Raw genomic sequence first — 21293 nt, forward strand, 5'->3', positions numbered from 1 at the left:
GATTTTGTTGGTTTGTTCCGAGGTAAAGTGCATTGCAGTAGTCTAGCTTCGAGAGTATTAAGGCTCTGGCTATTATGATGCAGTTAGGGGTGATGAGGTACGGTCTATAGGCCGTAATTAGCTTGCAGGTGTAGGCTGTGGCCACCGCCGCAGCGTTGACCTGTCTAGACAAATTGTCACGTCTCCCGTTGCTCGCCCCATTAAGAACCGCACAACCACAAGCCCCACACCACACCTAACAACAAGAGCAGTCCCTGCACATAGAAGGAACCAGCAGTTTGCCTGGCGTAGGAAGACACCAGCCTGTAGCCCCGGCGTCTACCGTCCTTTGTTTCGCTGGCAGTTACCATGGAGGCGCGCTCACGGCTGACGGCTGACACGGAGACTCCCACGGCAACGAACATCCAGCGTCCCGTGACCACGTGATCACGTCACGTCTCACACGTCCGTGAGACACATCACGTGGTTACTGAATCAGTTTAAAAGCATCTTGGCAACGTGGTTACAGCGCTTCACAGCTGATCTCTTGAGGATTGTGTAGCGCTTTGGTTTTCCTGTTTCTGATTACGGATTTTGCGACCTCAGACTGTTCTTTGGATTTGTCTTGCCTGCCCCTCGGATTTCTGTTTCTTTGATTCCACCTTGTTTCCCCGGCACCTTGACCTTGGAACTCTCTTGGACTACCTTTGGATTATCCTCTCTGAATCTAATATCTTGGAACTTGGTTTTGACCTTCTTGCCTTGCTGGTCCATCTACATCAGACCCAGGTGTGTCCCACCTTCTAGCCGTGCAGAACGCCTATTTCACCACCAACAACAATCTATGGCTCTTACCACATTTAGGACCCTACTTGCAACACTCCTGGGTAAGCCTTGTCAATACTGATAGTTACCAGTTACTTGTATCAATTGCACTGCTCCTGTTTAACCATTAACCATTGCCTTGCAGCGGTCAGGGGTCCTTCCGGCGTTCCTGCTACCTGATTGACGGCTCAACACACCTGTGGCCTCAAAGATTGCACAGACAGTGTATCCTTTCTGTCTGTGCGGTACTTGGGGACGGAGGTTCAATAATCTGCACGACCATCAAGATCAGAACACAAATTTAGTGATGAGTCAATGTAGATTCCTGATGTTTTAACATCTTTAGAGACCTTGATAGTGTTGCTGTCGATGTTAAAGGATTCAAATTGTTTGTCTAATCTATTAAGTTTCAGTTGGGAGCCTAGGAGGAGAAGCTCGGTTTTCTCGTCATTGAGACATAAGCCATGTTTAGCTATCCAAGCCTGTATGACGCCATGGATGTTGTTGAGGACTTTGGTATCATGATCATAGTCTCCGAAGAGGGGTAAGAGTATCTGGGTGTCATCTGCATAGTTGGTATAGGTGACACCCAGATAGTCTAAGTCATCAAACAATGGCTTTGTAAATACATTGTATTATGTGGGAGATACACACAAGCCTTGGGGCACCCCACATGTGACTTGAGCCGGTTCAGCTGAAGTTGATGGTGAGAAGACTCTCATTGACCTATTGTCAAGGAAGGACCAGATCCATGTGGTGGCTTTATTAGAGAAGAAAGCAGCTGATGTTAGGGGTGAGCATAGGTGAGGTGATCATATCTAGGGGATTGTTAATTTTGACAAAGACCCAATTCGGTCTAGGTCAGACCCTAACCCTTAATAATGATTGTGACAAATTCCAGGGTATTGTCACATCTTGCATGGGGGAGGCTGCTTTCCATGAGGCCAGGGAGGTGAGGCCACTATCTGATAGCGCCCCTGCGGGTGGTACTGAGCGGGTGGATCCCATGGGAGGCGGAAGTCCTTCCTGGGATTGGTGACAATGGCCCTGGGAGAACGCTGTATTCATTCACCCCTTTAGTGTCGCCACATTCTTTGCCCCCCCCCTCAAGTTCCTCTGGTCCCCCGCACCACTATTTGTTATGGTTTAGCAGAGGATACCCTTTAAAGGAATAGGATGAGGAAGAGGGAGACTCAACCAAGCCTGATGCAAAATATCACTGTGACGAGGAGGATGAAGCAAGGAGGCGTAGGCCCACTGGCGAACCACCACACACAGTACAGATGCCCAAAAGGAAGGCTGATGAGAAAAAGGGATGGACTCATTTGATTGTCGAGCAACCAGCCCTGGAGGAGCAGGGAAGGAGATGCTTGTCCCGTACCGAGTAACCCGAAGACTGGAGGCCGGGATGTGGACTGCCATGGGTACCTGAGAGGTCTTAGCGAACGAGACCTGATTAGTGGCAGAGATACAGAAATACAGACCAGCAAAGACCAACCAAGAACAGCGACGCAGACAGCCAAATGTGAGAGAGAGAGAGAGAGAGAGAGAGAGAGAGAGAGAGAGAGAGAGAGAGAGAGAGAGAGAGAGAGAGAGAGAGAGAGAGAGAGAGAGAGAGAGAGAGAGAGAGAGAGAGAGAGAGAGAGAGAGAGAGATATGCTGAAGCTGCGGAGCCACGAGAAGGGGAATGCAGAGCGCGGCAGGAGTTCAGAAGCTTTGCCCCAACTCCCAAAGAGACTAGAGACCGCCCGAGAGTTCCCAAAGGTGAGGAAAGGGCCAGACTAGTCAGAGAGCATTGAGGGAGCTGAGGAAGCTCATGAAAAAGTCTCAAAAGGCCGAAAGGAGTGAAAGGGATCCTGTGCAATATAATATGAACTTCCCAAACGTTATAAAATCAGCTCTTAGATTACAAGGGGATGAAAAAGGAAGCATACAAATAGATTTAAACTTTTTAAACCCAATAAGAACATCCAGAAGAGGTGACAAAGAGAATCGCCAATATAACACAAACTGGGTGCAGCAGATAAACAAGTCGCAGGGGACACAAGGAAATAGGAGAAGACGTATACAATCAGAGCCGAACATTGAGAGTGCACCTTGGTAGGACAGTACCTGGCAGGGGAGTATACCAGGTCTGTCCAAATGGACACTATGTAAGGAAGGGAAAAGTATCCCGCCAAGTCAAAGCAACAGTGTCTAGAACCCAGATGAAAACGTGCACAGCCCACCAGCATAATGCATAAGGGGAGAGGGCCCACCACAATAAAAGAAGAATTATAACCAGTGGGCTGGAACCCAAAATACTAAGATCTTTGAACCTCAAGGTTGTGAAAATCAAGTCTGGCAGGTCGAGTAAACCAGACTTGATACACTGTTGAAAAAGTCTATGGTGAGGTCTGGCAGGTTAGTGAATCAGACCCGACGAGAGACTGGGAAGAATCATTTTTTGTGCTACGGACTGAGGGAGAGGAATTCCTAAGAGGATTTGTAAGGAACATTATTTTGAGAACAAGTGGAACCAGGAACCTAGGGTGAGGTTACCCCTCAGGAGAGCGGGGAACTGGGGTTTTCTTTAAGTTGGAAGAACAGCGAGCATTGAACTATATGCATTCTTTGGCAGAAGTACTACACTTTGGTGTCAACATCCAGAACGGGAGAGACCTCTTTCTGGAATTAAGAAGACATCTACTTTTCTCTTAGTTTAGTTTGACAGTGTAAGGGACGGAAATAGGTTTAGACACAGGACGGTGGATATTTTTTTTTCCGACAGACATCTTGACCGGGCCCATAGTATTATTTGGTTGAGACAGGGCAACCCCTCTTGGTGGCTAGGGATGGTTAGGCCCAGAGGCGTTGCTAAGGGGTGACTGAGGGGTCTATTGCCCCGGGTCTTTTGGTTATAGCCCCAGATAGAAGCTCAAGAGCTACAACCAAAAGGCTAGCTAGCCCTGAGTCCCGACAGTCCCGACATTAGCTCAGCCCGGATCTTTTCCAGACCTAGCAACACCCCTGGTTAGGCCTTTCTCCAGCCCGCTTTTCCTTTCATTATATACATAAAAGTCTATAATCCAAAACTAAAATGCCACCTGTGTCTCGTCTCTCTACTTCTGCACCCCTACATGATATAAAGGATATTATTTTAATGCAAAACAGAGTGAACTATTCACTCAAACCCCTGTTCCATTGTATTTTAAAGGGTGTAAAGAAATATATTCCTAAATCCCTGTTACACGTGACCCGGTGGATTAAAAGAGTTGGACAACCTTAGTCAGGACTGGAGGCCCAATTCATTTGTCAATGAACCCCTCATTTTAATGTTGCCATAACCAACTTCGGGCAACTTCTCAGCCACTCGGGAAATGCAATCTTGAGGAGACATGAAAGAAGAGACCCTCATGTTAACGGGGTCCACTCTACGTGTTCTATTTTCATAGGGAATAAGAGTCAAAGCACATTAAAAAACCAACACAAACTCACCCACGATGAGCCCCACTCTGGAGTCTAAATGTTTGCAGATAGATTCCCAAATTGGATTCTGTAACCAGAGAAACGTAAGCACCGGCCGTCGAGTAGTTAGTTCGAAACGTATCGAGATTATTTTCAAAATTCTGTGACATTTTTTCCCCATTGTGGGGGGCGTAGGGGATATTTGGGAATTCGTTGTTGTTGAAAACAACTAATGGCAGAACCAATGGTGTACCTGTAGAAGGCGGCATCGTGGGTGAGTGCGTTGGTTCTTCATGTGCTTTGGCCATCATTCCGGAGGAAAACAGAAGACATGCAGTGACTACCGTTAAAAGTATAAGAGCCCCTTTCCTCCGCTGCCCTTTTTATTTCTAAGGGTTCTTCAACAAGTCCTCAATCTCATGAGTCCATTGTGGCAGTAACATACACGAGGAACTTTCCATTAGAACCTGGAGATTTTGAGGCGGTGGTGCTAAGGGGGGGGGAATCTAATTTTCCTACAGAATGAAATGGATTTCCAAGTTATCCACGCCGACCCCTCCCCCCATGAGGTCAAGGTGAACCTGAAATCCATCTCCTTCTACAGCCCTCACCGCAAGAGGCTCAACTCATGTCTAATTACCGGGACTGGAACGCAGCTGGCCGCACCCAAGTCCCTCAAAATAATTCCATTTCTTCTCAACCAGTTCACAGTCTAAACCTGTGTCACGTAATATTGCCGGAACTAGCTTTTACGAACATGAATTGCGCATGGGACAATATAATATATATAAATGATGTGCTGTAGTGCATCTGTACCTGTTCAAGTACTCGCCTGTAAGCTGTAGCCAATCTCCTAAAATCTAGCGCCTAGCTACCTCTGGGTTCCGTGCGCTTTATAAATGTAAAATAAATAAATACATCGTTGCTATGTAGTATGAGGGCAGGAAGTCGTGAGAATGTCGACAGTGTATGAGCGATCCTTTCTAATTATTGAGTCGCATATTCATAGCATTTCCTTTTTTATACATTCAAAAACCACTGCCGCCAAGGGAGCATCGGACAAGCCCGTCCCGTGCCCTGCTGTCACAGAGTGGTTCCCCCCGGGCCGGGTCCTGAGAACAGCAGCGCTGTGGCGACACTCCCCCATGCGAGCAGCCACACCTGAGCCGCTCACCTGCGCACTGGGGCACTTCCTGGTGAGTAGCACCTGTGATGGGATTGGCGAGAAGAGGAGGGGCAGGCATCCGATGCCAGACACCTGCTTCCGCGGCTCAGAGCTCTGCAGGAGAGGAGAGGAGAGGGAAGGGAGGGAGACGAGTGCAGGTGAGTCCCCGCGGACTAAGATAGCAGGCGCTACACGCAGGGGGCGGCGGCGGCGGGTGTATCTTCACCCCAGGTGCCACCCCTTAGCATCTCTCCAGCCCTGCCTCTGCTCCACGTCCAACGCTGTGATTATATTAGAAGGAGCTATTATCGGATAGACCACCGTGTCCATCAATGTTGTCAAATTCCCGGCCCGTGGCAACGCCGTACGGGGAATGTGTCTCCAGCTCTGTCTTTCCCTCGCCCTACCCGGTCATGCAAGCGGCCCCATTAAGTGCGTGAGCAGCCCACCGTGTCCTGTTCCCCCCTCTTTGTATTCTGGTTTTGGCAGTTGTCCTTCCCCATGGCAACTGAAGCGTAAGGGGAAAGGGGTGGGAGTTTCAGAACACATCGCGACCCGACTCGGCTCTTCACGCCTCCCGTGGGCGTGTTTGAAAGCAGCCAGTGGGGGGTGGGGGTCCCTTGCTGCTCTGCCCTGTGAGTTTGAGACCCGTCGCTGGTTCAGCCGCGGCCCCTCTTGCTGCGGAGACTGCTTGTCCATAGACCCCCCCTCCCCCCTTCCTGTTAGTCCAGCCCCAAGAGACCCCGCCCCGTCCCCAATTCTACATCCACTCACCCACCGGCAGATCTAGTCTCTTTGGGAGATGAGTCAGTGTCATGGCAAAGGAGTGTATTCTATTGGAGACGAGCCCTTCATGCAATGGAAGATGGAGTAGTTATTGGGAGATTTGAAAGTTGGTGAATTTATATTGGTTACAAGTCATGGTTTTAATTGCAATATAGTGCGTTGTTAGAAGATTAGACATTTATTCCACTGGGGACGAGTCCTTCATTCATTGAAGACAAACTATAACCAACAAATTTGATGGGCAGAAGGATGTGAATTAATCATAACCACTGGCATTGCTCTGTACAACCTTCCAGGTATCACCTATCTGTTTCCCAAACGCCAACCGGAGTCAGACAGTTGTGCCTAAGTGCAGGCCTTGAGCCTGCTGTGCCTGCATACAGAGGCTAGCTACGCCTCACTAATGATGGCCCACATGCCCGGGGATGCGTGTGATCCTGCGCAGAAGGAGTGCGGCCTAGCAGTTCGACTGGATCGGCTCCTTTTGGAGTGGGCCCAAGCCTGATTAGCATACAGTCTCTCCCCTTCTGTAATGGCGTGGCATTCAGGAGTATTACCCAGAGCAATGCCAGTGGTTTAGATTAATTCAACACATTCCAGGCATCGCCCTTCAGTTTTGCAATTATTCCTTGGGCAACAATGTATTCAATGGGTAGATGCGTCTTTAATTCATGTGAAAGGAATGCATGTGATTGGCGAGGAGTCATACGTTTATAATATAGCGACTGAGGGATGAGACACTCCTTCAAGGGAAGTTCGATCTTCTGGGAGGCCCTTTCACTCACCGAGTTGACGTGTTCTATCGGGAGACGAGTCCTTTGGTCATGAGAAGTTGACACAGTCTCTGATAAACCGCACCCACTCAGTGGGGAGTTGCTTCTCATGTTTCCAATTTATTTGCAGCCATCACCTGTACATATGTAACACTTAAACGGAAGCATACGTGTTGCGAGCTCAGGTCGAGTCTCATACGTCACAGGGGTGGGGTTTTATAGCCACAGATACAGTCATCATGGGGGGCTGTGGGGGATGGCGTGATTATGGCCTCAGGTGAGTCTTGAGTGCATCACAAAGGTTGGGTGATGTGGCATCAAATGACTGCTCGTGCACTCGGGGGCAGTGGTTTACTCGGGAGGAGTCTCCTGTACGTCATTGGGGTGGGGGTGTGATGTACCTCTGGCGGCATCTCCTGTATGTCATTGGGGTGGGGGTGTGATGTACCTCTGGCGGCATCTCCTGTACGTCATTGGGGTGGGGGTGTGATGTGTTACCAGTCAATTGGTCGAAAACATTTGGTCGACAGGACAATTGGTCGACACCATTTGGTCGAATGCCAAATGGTCGAATTTTTTTATTTTTTTTTTACCCCTTTTTTTTTTTTTTTTTGGGGGGGGTCCCCCCCCCCCCAACCCCCTTTTTTTCTTTTTTTTTTCTTTCCCCACACGGAAACCCACAAAAAATATATATAAATTAAAAAAAAAAAATTCGACCATTTGGCATTCGACCAAATTGCAGTCGACCAATTGACAGGACACCGGTGTGATGTAACTCTGGCGGCATCTCCTGTACGTCATTGGGGTGGGGGTGTGATGTACCTCTGGCGGCATCTCCTGTACGTCATTGGGGTGGGGGTGTGATGTACCTCTGGCGGCATCTCCTGTACGTCATTGGGGTGGGGGTGTGATGTACCACTGGCGGCAGCTCCTGTACGTTATTGGGGTGTGATGTACCACTGGCGGCAGCTCCTGTACATCATTGTGGTGAGGGGGGTGGGGGGGAAGGTGCGTCAAGTGGACCTCAGACAGAGCTTCCTGGGTGTTGTACCCCAGGAGTTTCCTGTACATCATGAGTTTGCAGTGTTGTACCTCAGACAGAGTCTCATATACATCATAAGGATGGGGTGTTGTACCTCAGGAGTTTCCTGCACATCATGAGTTTGGGGTGTTCTACTTCATAAGTTTCTCATGAGGCTGGGAAGCGTTTTGTTAGAGTCCTCTACTCCATGATGTTGGAACCTCGGATGGAGTCTCTTGTAGAACATGAGGGTTGCACGAGGAGCCTTAGAGGAAGCCTCCTGTACACGATGGAGGTGGGGTGTGCATACTTGGATGCAGCCTTTTGCGCACCAGGAGGGGGGCCACATATTGTGTCTCAGTTCACCATGAGATTGGGGTGCTGTGGCCACAGATGGAGCCTCGGCAAACCAGGAGGGTGGGATATTGTGGCATCAGTTGGTGTCTCGGTATACCATGAGGGTGGGATGTTGTGGCCTCGGACAGAGTCTGGGTACACCCTTAGGGTGGGCTGTTCTGGCCGCACGTGGATCTCAGGCAACCAGGAGGGTGGGATGTTGTGGTATCAGATGGAGTCTCGGTACATGTAACAAAGTGGATATCCGGGACACCAAAGGTAAGTTTATGGGGATTTATTGTCCTGGTCCTGTACTCCATCAGTAAACACGGGGATGGTAGGGGACACAGATGACACAACATCATAAGGGAGACACTGGGCTCACCCTCACACCCATACTCCTAAGGTCTCAGCTATCTCTCTGTCTAACGGTCACCCAGTGGAACACTCCAACCCTCACATTCCACCAGCTCATGACATCACTACGCTGCTCTCCAAGCCACATTACAACACCTCTCCCTCCCTAGGGAAACGCAACAGAATGAAAAAGGTAACGCGACCAGCACCAAACCCCAATCATCCAACACAAACACAGTGCCAGAAATCCCGTACACAGCGGCCGCCTATGGCCAGAACCCCTGGCAACCCAAAATATATAAGGAACCACACGCATAGGGAACCATTCACAGGCCAACCGGACCACATAGAAAATGCCAATGGCACACTCACTCCCATGACAACAACCTGCCACGACCTTCGACACCAACTCACCACGTCCCTCAACTATCACCTTCAAGAACTAAAAACAATAAACTGTGCACTTACGCCTGTCCCGAGCTGCCTCTCAGAACCTAGGGCTGCCACCCCTAGACATACTATTGTTAGAGAACACTAACACAACTACCTAACCAACTTACCCTCCTACGCACCAAACACCTTCCACTCCAGTCTACCACCCCAGAGTCTCAGAGCTGCCCCTCTGAGCACAAACCAACCGCTCCCTAAACGGAGCAACAACAAATGCCCAACAGCAACCGAGGGACCCACAAACCACAAATCTGATTGGTGTACCACAAAAGAAACCGCATTCACAACCCTGCACCACAACCACTAAACCATTGGCCATTTTCTCTTTCTTACGCTACACCACCACTAGACACGTCATTAAGCCCACCAGATTTACCAAACTAGGAATCGGGCGGGAAACTGCACTACCTCAGAACCAACATAGTAACCTACCCCAGTCCAAAACCAGGTACTATGGAAACACTGGCAAAACCGACAAACCCTCGAACATAGCGCCCTACCTAGGCCCTTAGACTAAACGCTAAAGAACAACAAGACATTCACATACATACTCAGTCATAGCGACCAACCTCAGGACTTAAACCAAACGCTATGAAACACAACAGCACAACACTGCCTGAGAAAACAAAACACATAGCGACCTACCCTGGTGTTGCACCAGGCACTATGACCACCACAACAACACCGCGTCAACTCTAACCACCACACTCAGGAAACAGGAACGACTGAGATACAAAAAGACCATATCGACCCACCCCGGCACTGAACCAGGAACTATGGAACAACAGAAAAAAAAAACACTGCCCTGAGATACACCACAAGTATAGTGACCTACCCCGGCACTAAACCGGGCACTAAATAACAACAGAAAAATACTCTGGAAACAGGCACACCAAACACACTCTGAACCACCTAACAGGACCACCCGCAATAATTGGGTCCATCACTAAACACAAATGGGCAAACCAACTCAACCCACATACCAATAAACATAGTGACCTACCCCATCATTAGAACCGGGCACTATGGGAAAAACAGCATCTCCCACACTAAACTGCTCCAACACGAGCCCTCACACACAGACATAGCGACCAACCCTGGCACTAGAACCAGGCACTATAGACCCCAATGCAGTCATAACACGCGACCCCAAACGTGCACCAACACATTGTACTCGCACCTATACACAACACTCCACACAACATTTGGCATACAAGCTATGAAATGCTGATGACATTACATAATGCATGGTAAAAATAGGTGCAGACAGATTTGAAACGTCACCCAGAAACTAGGTAACGTCATCCACCGATACATCTGGGATGGCACGCTGGATAAACATAAAGTTCAACGCTGCATGAAAATCTGAGTTCCATATAACGGAGATCACACTAAATGCAGTTACGTTCACATTACACAGTCCACGAGTAAACCTCAGTCCACACTCCCTGAGGTTAAAGTTTCACTGGAACAGCGATCCGCCCCTTCGATGAAACAACAGTAATAGCAGTCATTTACAGAGTGTTGTTACATTGCACCCCCATCCTTACCTGGGAGATGGAAAAGGAAAGAAGCACTACACCCGACTACATAGGGTTCTATTCTCCCACAGAAGGCCACAACAAGGGACACCACAGGCAACAAACGGCCTTCAAAAACCTAACACAGGACACCCCCTGGAACTTAAATGAGGGCGCTGGGTACCTGTCAGCTAACATGGGCACAACATATTCTCTGCACTCACGCCCATTCACACGGCATGATACGCTAACCTGACCGATGTCCCATAGCCACGCTGAACACCAGGCAAGTTCCAAAACTCTTTTGCCCAGTACGAAATCAGCGAACGTTACACGAAATCGCTCCGATTGCTCCAAGATGGTTTGACTGGCTTGCGTTCGTCACCCGACTAAAACCAGTCTATGCCCAATAGTACGGCCTCTAGCAGAGGCGTTCTTGCTGACATCCGTAATGCAGGGACGGGGCTTGACACACAGGAAAACAACGTTCACTGCGCACGCGACCAACTGGGAACGCCTCTCCCGGCTGTGGCGTCACCAGTTCAAATGGAGTCGCCGTCCCAGCAACTTCACCGGAGCTGCTTCTAAACTCCTTCCAATCTCCCTCCGACAGGCAGCCGCATATCCAATGCCCCAAGCACCCACAAGGGCCGGCACTCTCTCCTTCAGAGCACCGCGGGTGACGGTTGACATGCTCTCTCCGACAATCTCCATCTCCTCTCCGCAGCCAATGCCATGAGGGAAGGGCCCACTCCACTACCGGCAACACGGAAGGGGGCCAGCTTACCTTCCCAGCCTTGCATGACCCAGGCAACACTCCGCTCACCAAGTGGACAGAGGGAGTCCACTCCACTCCACTATGCCGCGCAGCGCCACGTAGATGGTTTGCCCAGTGAGACACCAACAGCTGCACCCATACTCCTCAGCAGCCACCGCGCCTGACACCTTGGCGCAACACTGAACGACTGTCAACTCTTCCTGGTCAGAGGAGCGCCAGCCAGATAGTCGGCTCACGGCGCAGCCGCCATCACGACAACTGGCCTCCATGACTCGAACTGGCAACAAAAACCAACGCTGCCCCTCCTACGATGTGAGGCGTTTCTGAAACGGGTCTCACCCGGAGAACCACAAGGGGGGCAACGACTTAAATGACAGGCCCACTAGATATAGGCACGCCTGGGTGTGGGGGACCTCCTCGGGGGCGGTGTTCCTGAAGTGCTGCACCCCCACCCAGTAGCGCCGATGGTGAGGCAATCCGCCTACCATCCCATCCTCGTCGCCAGTGTAACAAAGTGGATATCCTGGACACCAAAGGTATGTTTATGGTGATTTATTGTCCTGGTCCTGTACTCCATCAGTAAACAAGGGGATGGTAGGGGACACAGATGAAACATCATAAGGGAAACACCGGGCGCACCCCCACACCCATACTCCTCAGCTCTTAGCTACCTCTCCAAGTCTAACGGTCACCCAGTGGAACACTCTGACCCTCACAATCCACCAGCTCATGACATCACTACACTGCTCTCCAAGCCACATTACAACAGTACACTATGAGGGTGGGATGGTGTGACCTCACATGGAGTCTCGGTACAACAGGAGGGTGGGATGTTGTGGAGTCTCAGTACACCATGAGTGTGGGATGTTTTGGTCTCAGAGGGAGTCTACGTAAACCAGAAGGGTGGGGTGTTGTGACCTCTGACGGAGGAGTCTCGGTACACCTTATGGGTGGGGTTCTGTGGTCTCAGATGCAGCCTTCTGTGATCAATAAGGAGTCTACATACAGTGTGGGAGCTTGCTATCAGGTGTCAGTCATCTCCCTAGGGACTCGTGAAAGGCAGCCCCTGTGTGGAGGTCGGCACACCTCTGCCCACTCCCTCCTAATGGCTGGAGATTGCATTATGGTTCTCTTGTTTGATACAGAGACGTGGGAATTTGCTCGAATACACATTGCTGTCCAGTTTAGCAACATGCTGTTTCTTGATTTTCTGCTTTTTGATCTTCTCCTTGGGCGATAAGGGCCCTGGCAGTTCTTTCATTATGGTGGGGGCCAGGGGGTGCTCCTCCCACGCCTGATACGGCCAAGGAGTGGTCCTGGAATTTTTTTTCAAAGTGGCCCCATATATTTTCAAAGTGGCGCGGGCGCACTGTTATCTGCCTCCCTGCCATTGTGATGTCATCTTTGATGTCCTGGGTGTTATTGTTAGCAGTGCACAGTGGTGCGGGCAGTTATAGTTGCTTAGTCTACCATAACTGGCGAATTTCAGGGGTTTTTCCGGTTTTACTTCGAACCATAATGTCACATTTGTAAAGTTTTATTTTCTTAGTGAATTCCGCAGGTTTTTAGAAGCGCAACGTAACCATAACGTCCCCTTAATAAAGTATTTCTTAGTGAATTTTACGGGTTTTTAGAAGGGCAACTGAGCCATAACGTCCCTTTAAGAAAGTTTATTTTACTGAATTTCATAGTTTTTTAGTAGGGCAACTTAATCATAACATCCCGTTAACAGTTTTTTTTATTGCATATACACTTTCATCATGTGAAACTGGGAGATATGTACTATTAATCCCTTACTTTATATACATTTAACTTAGAACATACTGAACCCCCAAGCTAATGATATTTGAAAGGCACGGACGGAGCGCCTGTGTGCGGACATGCGCAGATGAGATCAACACTACCCAAACAGTCAGGGGGTATCTGAAATTGTACTATTGTCCCACATGAAAAATGCACAAGTTTAAAAAAGAAAACATAAACACATTATAAGTACTAATAAGTAACCAATTATACTTCCACGAATCAAACATTACCCATGCATTTAATTACCATGTAGAATGAAATGGATTATACCATAACAAAAAAAGATATGCCTCCAACGTAATTACCTCACAGAAACTGTGCAGCCAGGAGCGACAGTAGATGCACCCAGCACAACGAAAACAAATTACACAGAAATAGTTAGTGAACTTCATTATTCTTGTGTGTGTACTTTTTTGTAGGAGAATTTTCCGCATGGGGAAATGTCGGAAGATAGCGATAATAATGGTACACACTTCTCTGCATAAGCAAATTAATAGGCAGTATTTTATGGACATTTAACATATATATATTTATTTTTAACAGACGAGGTAAATAAAGAAGAAAGTCCACCAGAGGACACAGAGCAAGACAGCCTGAAACGGATAGAAGAGAAAATGGACATACTAAAATGAGAATTTTAACGGGTTATGGCAATTTGTGGAGGAATACGTGAGAGGAAAAATAAGATATCACTGTGCCACCTGTACCTGTCCCCCTTCTCCATTTTCTAGTGAACCATCCCCAAACCCTCAGAAGAACAAATGTTTTGACGAAACATCCACCCCTTCATCCCCTCACAACCAGCCCGTGTTGAACCCTAATTCCCCTATATTCATTTCAGTGTCTGCTTCCCCCTCTTTCTCTTGATATGTGTGGATTATGTTTTTTTTTATGTTAGTTGTAGTGGAATGGTTTGGAACCCAATTTCTTTTTTTAAAAAGAGTTAAAATGTCCGTTCAGGCTGGCCGTAATCAATATAATATGGATGCTCTAAGGGCAATACACCTACCTGGACCATTCGCAACCAAGATGGAACTGATTTTAGAACGCACCTGCTGTCCAAGTTGTCCGTAAATGAACAGAATGGGGGTGTCCTAAGGTCATTATACCTCTCCGTACTGGTCACAACCAATATAAAACTGTTCTTAGAACACACCAGGTGTTCGGGATGTCTGTAAATAAACAAAATGGGAGTGTCATAAGGACACTATACCTGTCCGTACTATCCGCAGCCAATATGGAACTGTCCGTACATCAGGCGCGGTGGCCGGCATGTCCGTAGTCAAACCAGGACACTGTACCTGGCCGTACAGTCAGCGGAACATCTACGCACATGCGCACCACTCCCATAAGTACTGCGAACATCGCGCCTGTCTGTAACTGTCTGTCTCATTTGTGTCGCACTTTTAATTAGTTTCAGGACCCGAACACTGTCCTTAGAACACCCGCGCGCATGCGCACGTCCGTTACTCTGCATTTGGTGTCCAGCGAGCACCCATTTCCTTCGCGGATGTGTTCACGATGTCATCATGTGACCGCACCCACGCTGAGTGTGTGGCTTAATTTGCGCAGTTTGTCTGCTTCTGCAACATTTCAAAATAACGTATACAGACATGGGAAATTATTTTACAGTATAAAATCGCCATTTCACATGTCCCATACAATGGCCCTACCTTTCAACGTATTGTTTAGAATTTTTGCAATGCTTTTGAGTGATCGATATGATCATGAGGCACACCCCTCCACCCCTATAAAAGGCCACACCCCCGAGCTCATCTTCATTGTACTTCTGGCTATAGCGGATTGAGTTTTGCTGCCTCTACTGCTGTAGCAAAGATTAGCCGACCAACCCTAATGGCATCCATGGCTTCTGTTGCCTCATCAGCCTCAGCACCACCCCCAAACCCTCCACCGCCACCACCTCCCCAAGGGCCTGCAGAGGGAAATACGCGTGCGGATGTAGAGAGCGAGGAAGAAGAGAATGAGGTGAAGGAACTCCGCACTACAAGCACTCGCCGGGAGTCGTGGGTGTGGCGGTTGTTTACAGTTTTCGTAAACGTACCAAAAGCACGTGCAAACCAAGTCATGTGTAACCAGTACAACGTGGTGCTGAGTCGCGGGAGACCTGGTGCGTACAGCTTTGGTACGACAACCATGAAGCGATACCTAACTTCGTTCCACAGTGCAGACATTCGCAAGGTGGTACCATGTGAAGAACGTAGTTGGTTGAGTTCCTCCGCAGCATCCTCTGTGTCCGATCCTCTCACCACAAGAGACACTCCTGTGGGAGAGCGCATCCCTCCAGCTGCCTCACAGGCCATTCCCGATGCTGTTGACCCTTACCTTTCGAGGGTCACAAAATTGTGTATGTACTGTGACGCAGTACTCTGCAGGGGAGAAAGTCTTCGAAGTGCTTTTGAGACTATGGTCACGGAGCACCAGAAGAACTGCTCCCTACCTAAGTAAGGCCCACCCTACATCTTTCTCTCTCTACCTTCCCTTTCTTATCCCCGTGGTTGGGGTCCCTTCCTTACCCTCCTTTACCCTCCTCTCCTAGTGTGTCAAGTGTAAAAAAAAAAAAAAAAAAAAAATTACAAAAAAGGCTCTTTTCAGAGCCGCCTTTCTCAGTTTAACAATGGAACTATCAAATGACCGGTGGTAGCCCCCGCGCATTTTTCAAAAAGTCTGTGGACATTCGTAGGATGTACAAAAATGGAATGCACTTTTCGCTGGGAGTAAGTGGTGGCTCTGAAAAGAGCCTTTTGGTGGTGTTTTGTGTGTTTGAAAAACTGTGGATTCGAAAAAAACGTAATGCAAAATAGGTGACTATGAATCCAAAAAAGGTTGCAATGCATTTTGTACATTTCGAAGAAAAATCTGATTGCCAGCATATGTGAGATGGACTCCATCTCTGTGAAAAATGAAAGTGCTGCGAAACAAAATGTTTTCATTGTGGAAAGAAGACATGCCAACATCTCTTAGAAAGGCACAAACAGCTTTATTTACATTGCGCCTCGCTTTCTCCATTTTTGGACCAAATACAGAAGAACGCAGCCACATTTGTCTTTGTGCAATATGGGAAAAAACTACTTGGCAATTTGGAAACATGTCCATGACCTTTGCAAGTCCTTCCTTCATTGCAAATTGCAAAGAAATTCCAGAGACATGTCCTAAACTGTTTCCTCCACAATTAATGATAATTATATCAGGATGACGCTCTGTCTGTAAAGTAGCACAGAGAGGTACCAAGTCCAGCCACTTCATTCCACGCACTCCATGCCAGTGCACTTCCACATGAGAAAATCCAAGATCTGCAGATATACCACAACTTTCTGCATGCACCTTCAACCAATGTATCCATGAGTCTCCCAAAATCCAGATAATCTGTTTTCGAGCACACAGATCCATAGCTGTCTGGTCTCCTGTCAGGAAAAAAACGTTCTCACTAAATCTCTCCGTTCAGAACACACCCACTGAATTTTACTGACCAATCCATAGCTTCGCTCATTCTCATTTGCATGCGTCTCCACCCCAGAAGCCCTGTTGGTAATACACGCTGCCTGCAGACTACCGCCAAGCCCGCGGACACGTAGAGGATCTGAGCGTGACGACTGTACATTTAAATAGTATTCCCTGTTTCCCCTTTAAGGTGGGCTCTGAAAAGAGCCAATTTCTTTTGTTTTTTTTGGCAGATGCCTGACAGACACCTGTTATTTTGTATTTTTTTGATTTTTTTTTTTTCTTCTTACTTTACTCCTACAATCATTACAGAACCTTCTCCAAAGCAAGTCTTGCATTCCAAAAGAGCATGGCATTTCCCGAAAAATATAACGAAACACCATCTGCTTCAAAATAACCCGCATTACTGGAAACAATGTTCTCGTGGCTGCAGAAAAACATAGCAGCTCGTAACATGAAAGCATGCATGCCGCGATTGATGGTACACCTCCCAATACTTTGATCAGAACAAAAAACAGAACTGTTGTCCCATTTTCCTCTAGGGAGTAAGCCAGAAAAAATTACTTTCGCAGTTGGAAAGATGTTAATGACTGCCTGCACCAACTGTTCCAAATCTTCTAACAAAGTAGGTGAACTTACGTAGCCCAAATGGCAAGCACCGTAGTGCAAAACTACCACATGGGGACTGGTCATCCTACGCATATCTCTGCAAACTTGGAGAATTGCTGCAACATTACAATCAGTCGCAGCGCTCCACACCACCTCCACTCCTCTGACATCGAAATTGTGTGCCACATGCCTACTTTCATCATAGTGCTGTAAACCATGGACAAAAATATCTCTGAGCACCAACACCCTGACTGTCTCCACCTCTGCCATCTTCACTACACGCACTGTCTTTTGACACAAATGAACAATGTGAACATCAGATTGGCTGATGCCTACAGTCCCTTTCTATGCTGGATTTGCTGTAGAACCCCGTATGTGGCACCCCCTACCCGCGGACAAGCGCGGTGTCCGTGCGGCACGTAACTCTTAGCCAGTCCTACCCTCTCCACATCACTCGCGAATCCATTCCCTCATTGGACACAGCTAAGCAGTCACACAACCATCCACCAATCACATTCAAGATCTCTACATCTAACTCCGTCAGAGTTCCGCACTTCAAATGTACTGTTGATCACTCTGAATGCAAGTCGCATATCATTGCAAAGCACCTACTTCAAAAATTACTGTGCAAGTGTAGCGGATTTCTACTTACAGCTCCATGCATACGCACATGCATGAGTACAAAGTACAGGTATGCATATTTTATTCAGAGAACATGTGCAACCTTTATGATTCCATTTAAACAAATGAATGCCACTAAAACTGCATAGCCAATATATACCAATGCTCCCCCTTTAAGTGCAAGATTTCTGATTTTTCATTGCGAAACCGCACTACTTCTTACTGTCTCCCGCATAACCTATACATATGTAACAACCCTCCCGATTTAGGCGCGAAACTCGATTTTCCATTAGAAAATGTCACAATTGTTTACTGTCTTCTGCCTAAATTAATGCTACTTCCAATGCGATCATCTGAGAAAAATAAACGTTCCCGATTGCTCTGGTGACATCACCCTCTGAGGCTCTCCCGATTTTTCACATTCGTACAAAGTAGTCAAATTTTTCCCATCTACTATAATGACCTATCACTTCCAAACCTCTCTACTATGGACAACACAGCTTAACAAAAACAAGGGAATTTCATTAACTGGAAATTGTACTCATTTGCAAAGCATGTTCAACTAACATACTGCAAATAACATATAAAGGCTGCACACAGTGAAATGAAATGCACCCCTGCACTGTGTTCAGATATCAAAGGAGAATACTCTGACGAAAGATGCAAAATGAATGTGTACATTAACATCACTGCATTAAAGACACAAAGTTAATAACTTCTTCCTTTTACAATTGCAGTGAAGACTACTCTCCTGAAAATCAACAGCATCTACACTACAAACAACATATCCGAAGAAATCTGGTCATTCTGCAAAAAAAAGTAAGTACAGTACTACCTTTTTATATTCTTACTGTTCCTCAAAGAGACTGTGTGGGTTATTTATGTAATTTGCGCACCAAAAAAAACTTTGATTTCTGAACCATTCTACCCACAAATCCCCATTTATTAAACAAAGAATAACAGGCAGAATGGCACACTACTCCCTGTTTTTGTAACACAAATAACATACAGAAGCCTTACAATGTTAGTACTACAAAACAAATGGCTGTTTTAATTTTATACCACTACGTTTGCTATTGATGCTTCTCCTCACAACTAGCTCACTTTCTACTCTCATCTGAAACACAGTGTAGTAATATACAAACAGAAAAATAGCCTTCCCAACTCATTGTAACTGCCCAATGCACATTCACACACCACCACAAACAGCTTCCCCATCAAACTCATGCACGCATGCACAAATACATTGTAAAACCGACCAAACCATGCCTTCTTTTTTTTCAACAGACCCCAAAGAATGCCTACCAAAAAGCAAGTCCATAGAAAGGAACGCAGAAATAGAGCAAATAAAAATAAAAGTGTCCAAAGTAAGCATCCATCTCTAGCAAAGTTTGTATAGAACGTTGAAACAAAACAGCTAATACAGTCATTTAGCAAAACAAAGGAAGCTTCACACACCAAAACTTTGGCTCTTCTATCAAAATGTGGCACGAAACAGAAAACGCTTTACAAAAATTCAGCTACCAGTACTGCTAACAATGCTCCTATGAATCCTGATATACTAGCAAGAACCCATAGTAAAAAAAGTATTTTAGCAAAAATGTTTCGCCACAGAGTCCTTCAGAATTTTATAAGAAGAGGAGTGAAATTATCCTCAACCCTTAAAACCTACCATAGAAAATTTATCCTACAAGCTCTCGTGAACAGTGCAATCCTTCTCAAAAGGAAGTTATTTATTTTAGTGTTAAATAAGATGAAATCACTAACGGAACTAAGTACTAAACTACAAAAGAAACTTCTCAATAAACGGAATGTCAACAAAAAACTAACTTCTTAAATATTTGTGGAGGTGAATGGAGTCACACAAGAACCCCAGAACCATATTTTAATGAAGAAGCATACAAACAAACACAATTGCAATCCATAGCAGTGGACGAGGGTATGAAAAAATTAATAATACCATCATGGAACAAGAAACACTGCTTACAAAAGTATCCCCTGAAAACTCAGAATTACCTCTCCATTCGACTGAAGCAGACAGTCTAGTATACAAATGGCCGTGCATGTCAATGTGTAACATTCCTAACAAATCTTTCAAATCTTTACGTCAGTTCCTCAATCAGTATGTGAAAGGTAAAGACAAAATCAAAATGAAAGTGCTGCAAAATATTGGTATCTGTCCAGTGCGCAAATACACAGGACTACAAGGACATTCATTAGCCTGCATTTCAGGACCTATTTGCAAAAGCACCTTCCATGATATTAAAAGGATATCAATACATCATTCAAATGTAAGAAATCTAGTGTATAAACTGTACTATGCTAAAAGTCCAGCTTTAGAATTAGCCAATTTAAATAACACTCTTCTGCATGGCACACCCAAATACCTACAAGAAGAAGTCGACCGTATCCAGAGAAAATATTTTGGAAGTGAAAGGCACTTACAAAATGCAATAGTTTTAGAACAGACTAGCAACAATTCTGCACATAGCAACCTTCTATTACACACATACAAAAAAGAAATACTAAAATTTAAAGTACTTAGCTGAAGTACCAAACCATGTGTGTGTGTTGCGCAGAACGTTTTACAAAAGGAACACAAAAACTATAGAGTAACATACAGAATAGAAGACCATGAAGATTCCAAATGGTTTGAATTAGCTCTCTACCTTTTAGCAGAAAACAAATACCAAATAAGTGAACCCCTAATATGTTGCAGTTACTGCACTACAAAACTGGACAACAACCAAACTCCTTCACGTGCCATCACAAATAATTTGGAATTATTCCCACTACCAAAAACCCTGCAACAACTCAATTTGTATGAGAGCATCATAATTCAAATAGTTCACCCATTTAAAGCAATAATACGCCTTCAACAAAAAACAGCAAAATTACCTGCCTCTGAATTGGTGAAAGGCATTCATAGCAAAGTAGTTTATTTGCCATTAGATCTGACAGAAAATATGCACAGTCTAGGAATACAACGTCCAATTGAGCATTCTTTAATTGTCTTAGTAAATGGTGTACCAACAAGAGACAAAAGAATTTGGCAACAACTGGTGGACTTACATAAAGTTAGACAAGCCTTGCAATATCTAAAAGGCAATAACTAATACTACAAAGAAATAAATATTGAAAGCTTAACGGAAACAACTGAAATAATTCAAGAGTCATCAGAAACTGGTCAATTTGAACTTCTGGATCCTGCTGCAGTATCCACTCTTTTGGACCATTACACAATTCATCCATTGCACTCTAACGAGAGCATAGATGATGCACTAAAAACTTAGCAAATGCGACAAACCAAAAGGTCACCAATGAGCATATGGGAAAAAAGTATAGAAGCACGTGCTTTTCC

At 46.2% G+C, this 21293-nt stretch overlaps 1 protein-coding gene across 1 annotated transcript in view; it reads left to right on the top strand.

Annotated features, from left to right (window-relative positions):
• Positions 1–5499: 5499 nt before the first annotated feature.
• LOC138521759 (carbohydrate sulfotransferase 5-like) overlaps positions 5500–21293 on the top strand; it is a 223719-nt gene continuing 207925 nt past the window's right edge. Inside the window, exon 1 of the mRNA XM_069634824.1 lies at positions 5500–5574. The gene's annotated coding sequence lies outside the window, so the exon portion shown is untranslated. The remainder of the gene's footprint in view (positions 5575–21293) is intronic.

The sequence above is a fragment of the Ambystoma mexicanum genome, chromosome 13 (genome assembly GCF_040938575.1).
Source record: "Ambystoma mexicanum isolate Mex_15411 chromosome 13, UKY_AmexF1_1, whole genome shotgun sequence".
In the NCBI taxonomy this organism is placed as follows: domain Eukaryota; kingdom Metazoa; phylum Chordata; class Amphibia; order Caudata; family Ambystomatidae; genus Ambystoma; species Ambystoma mexicanum.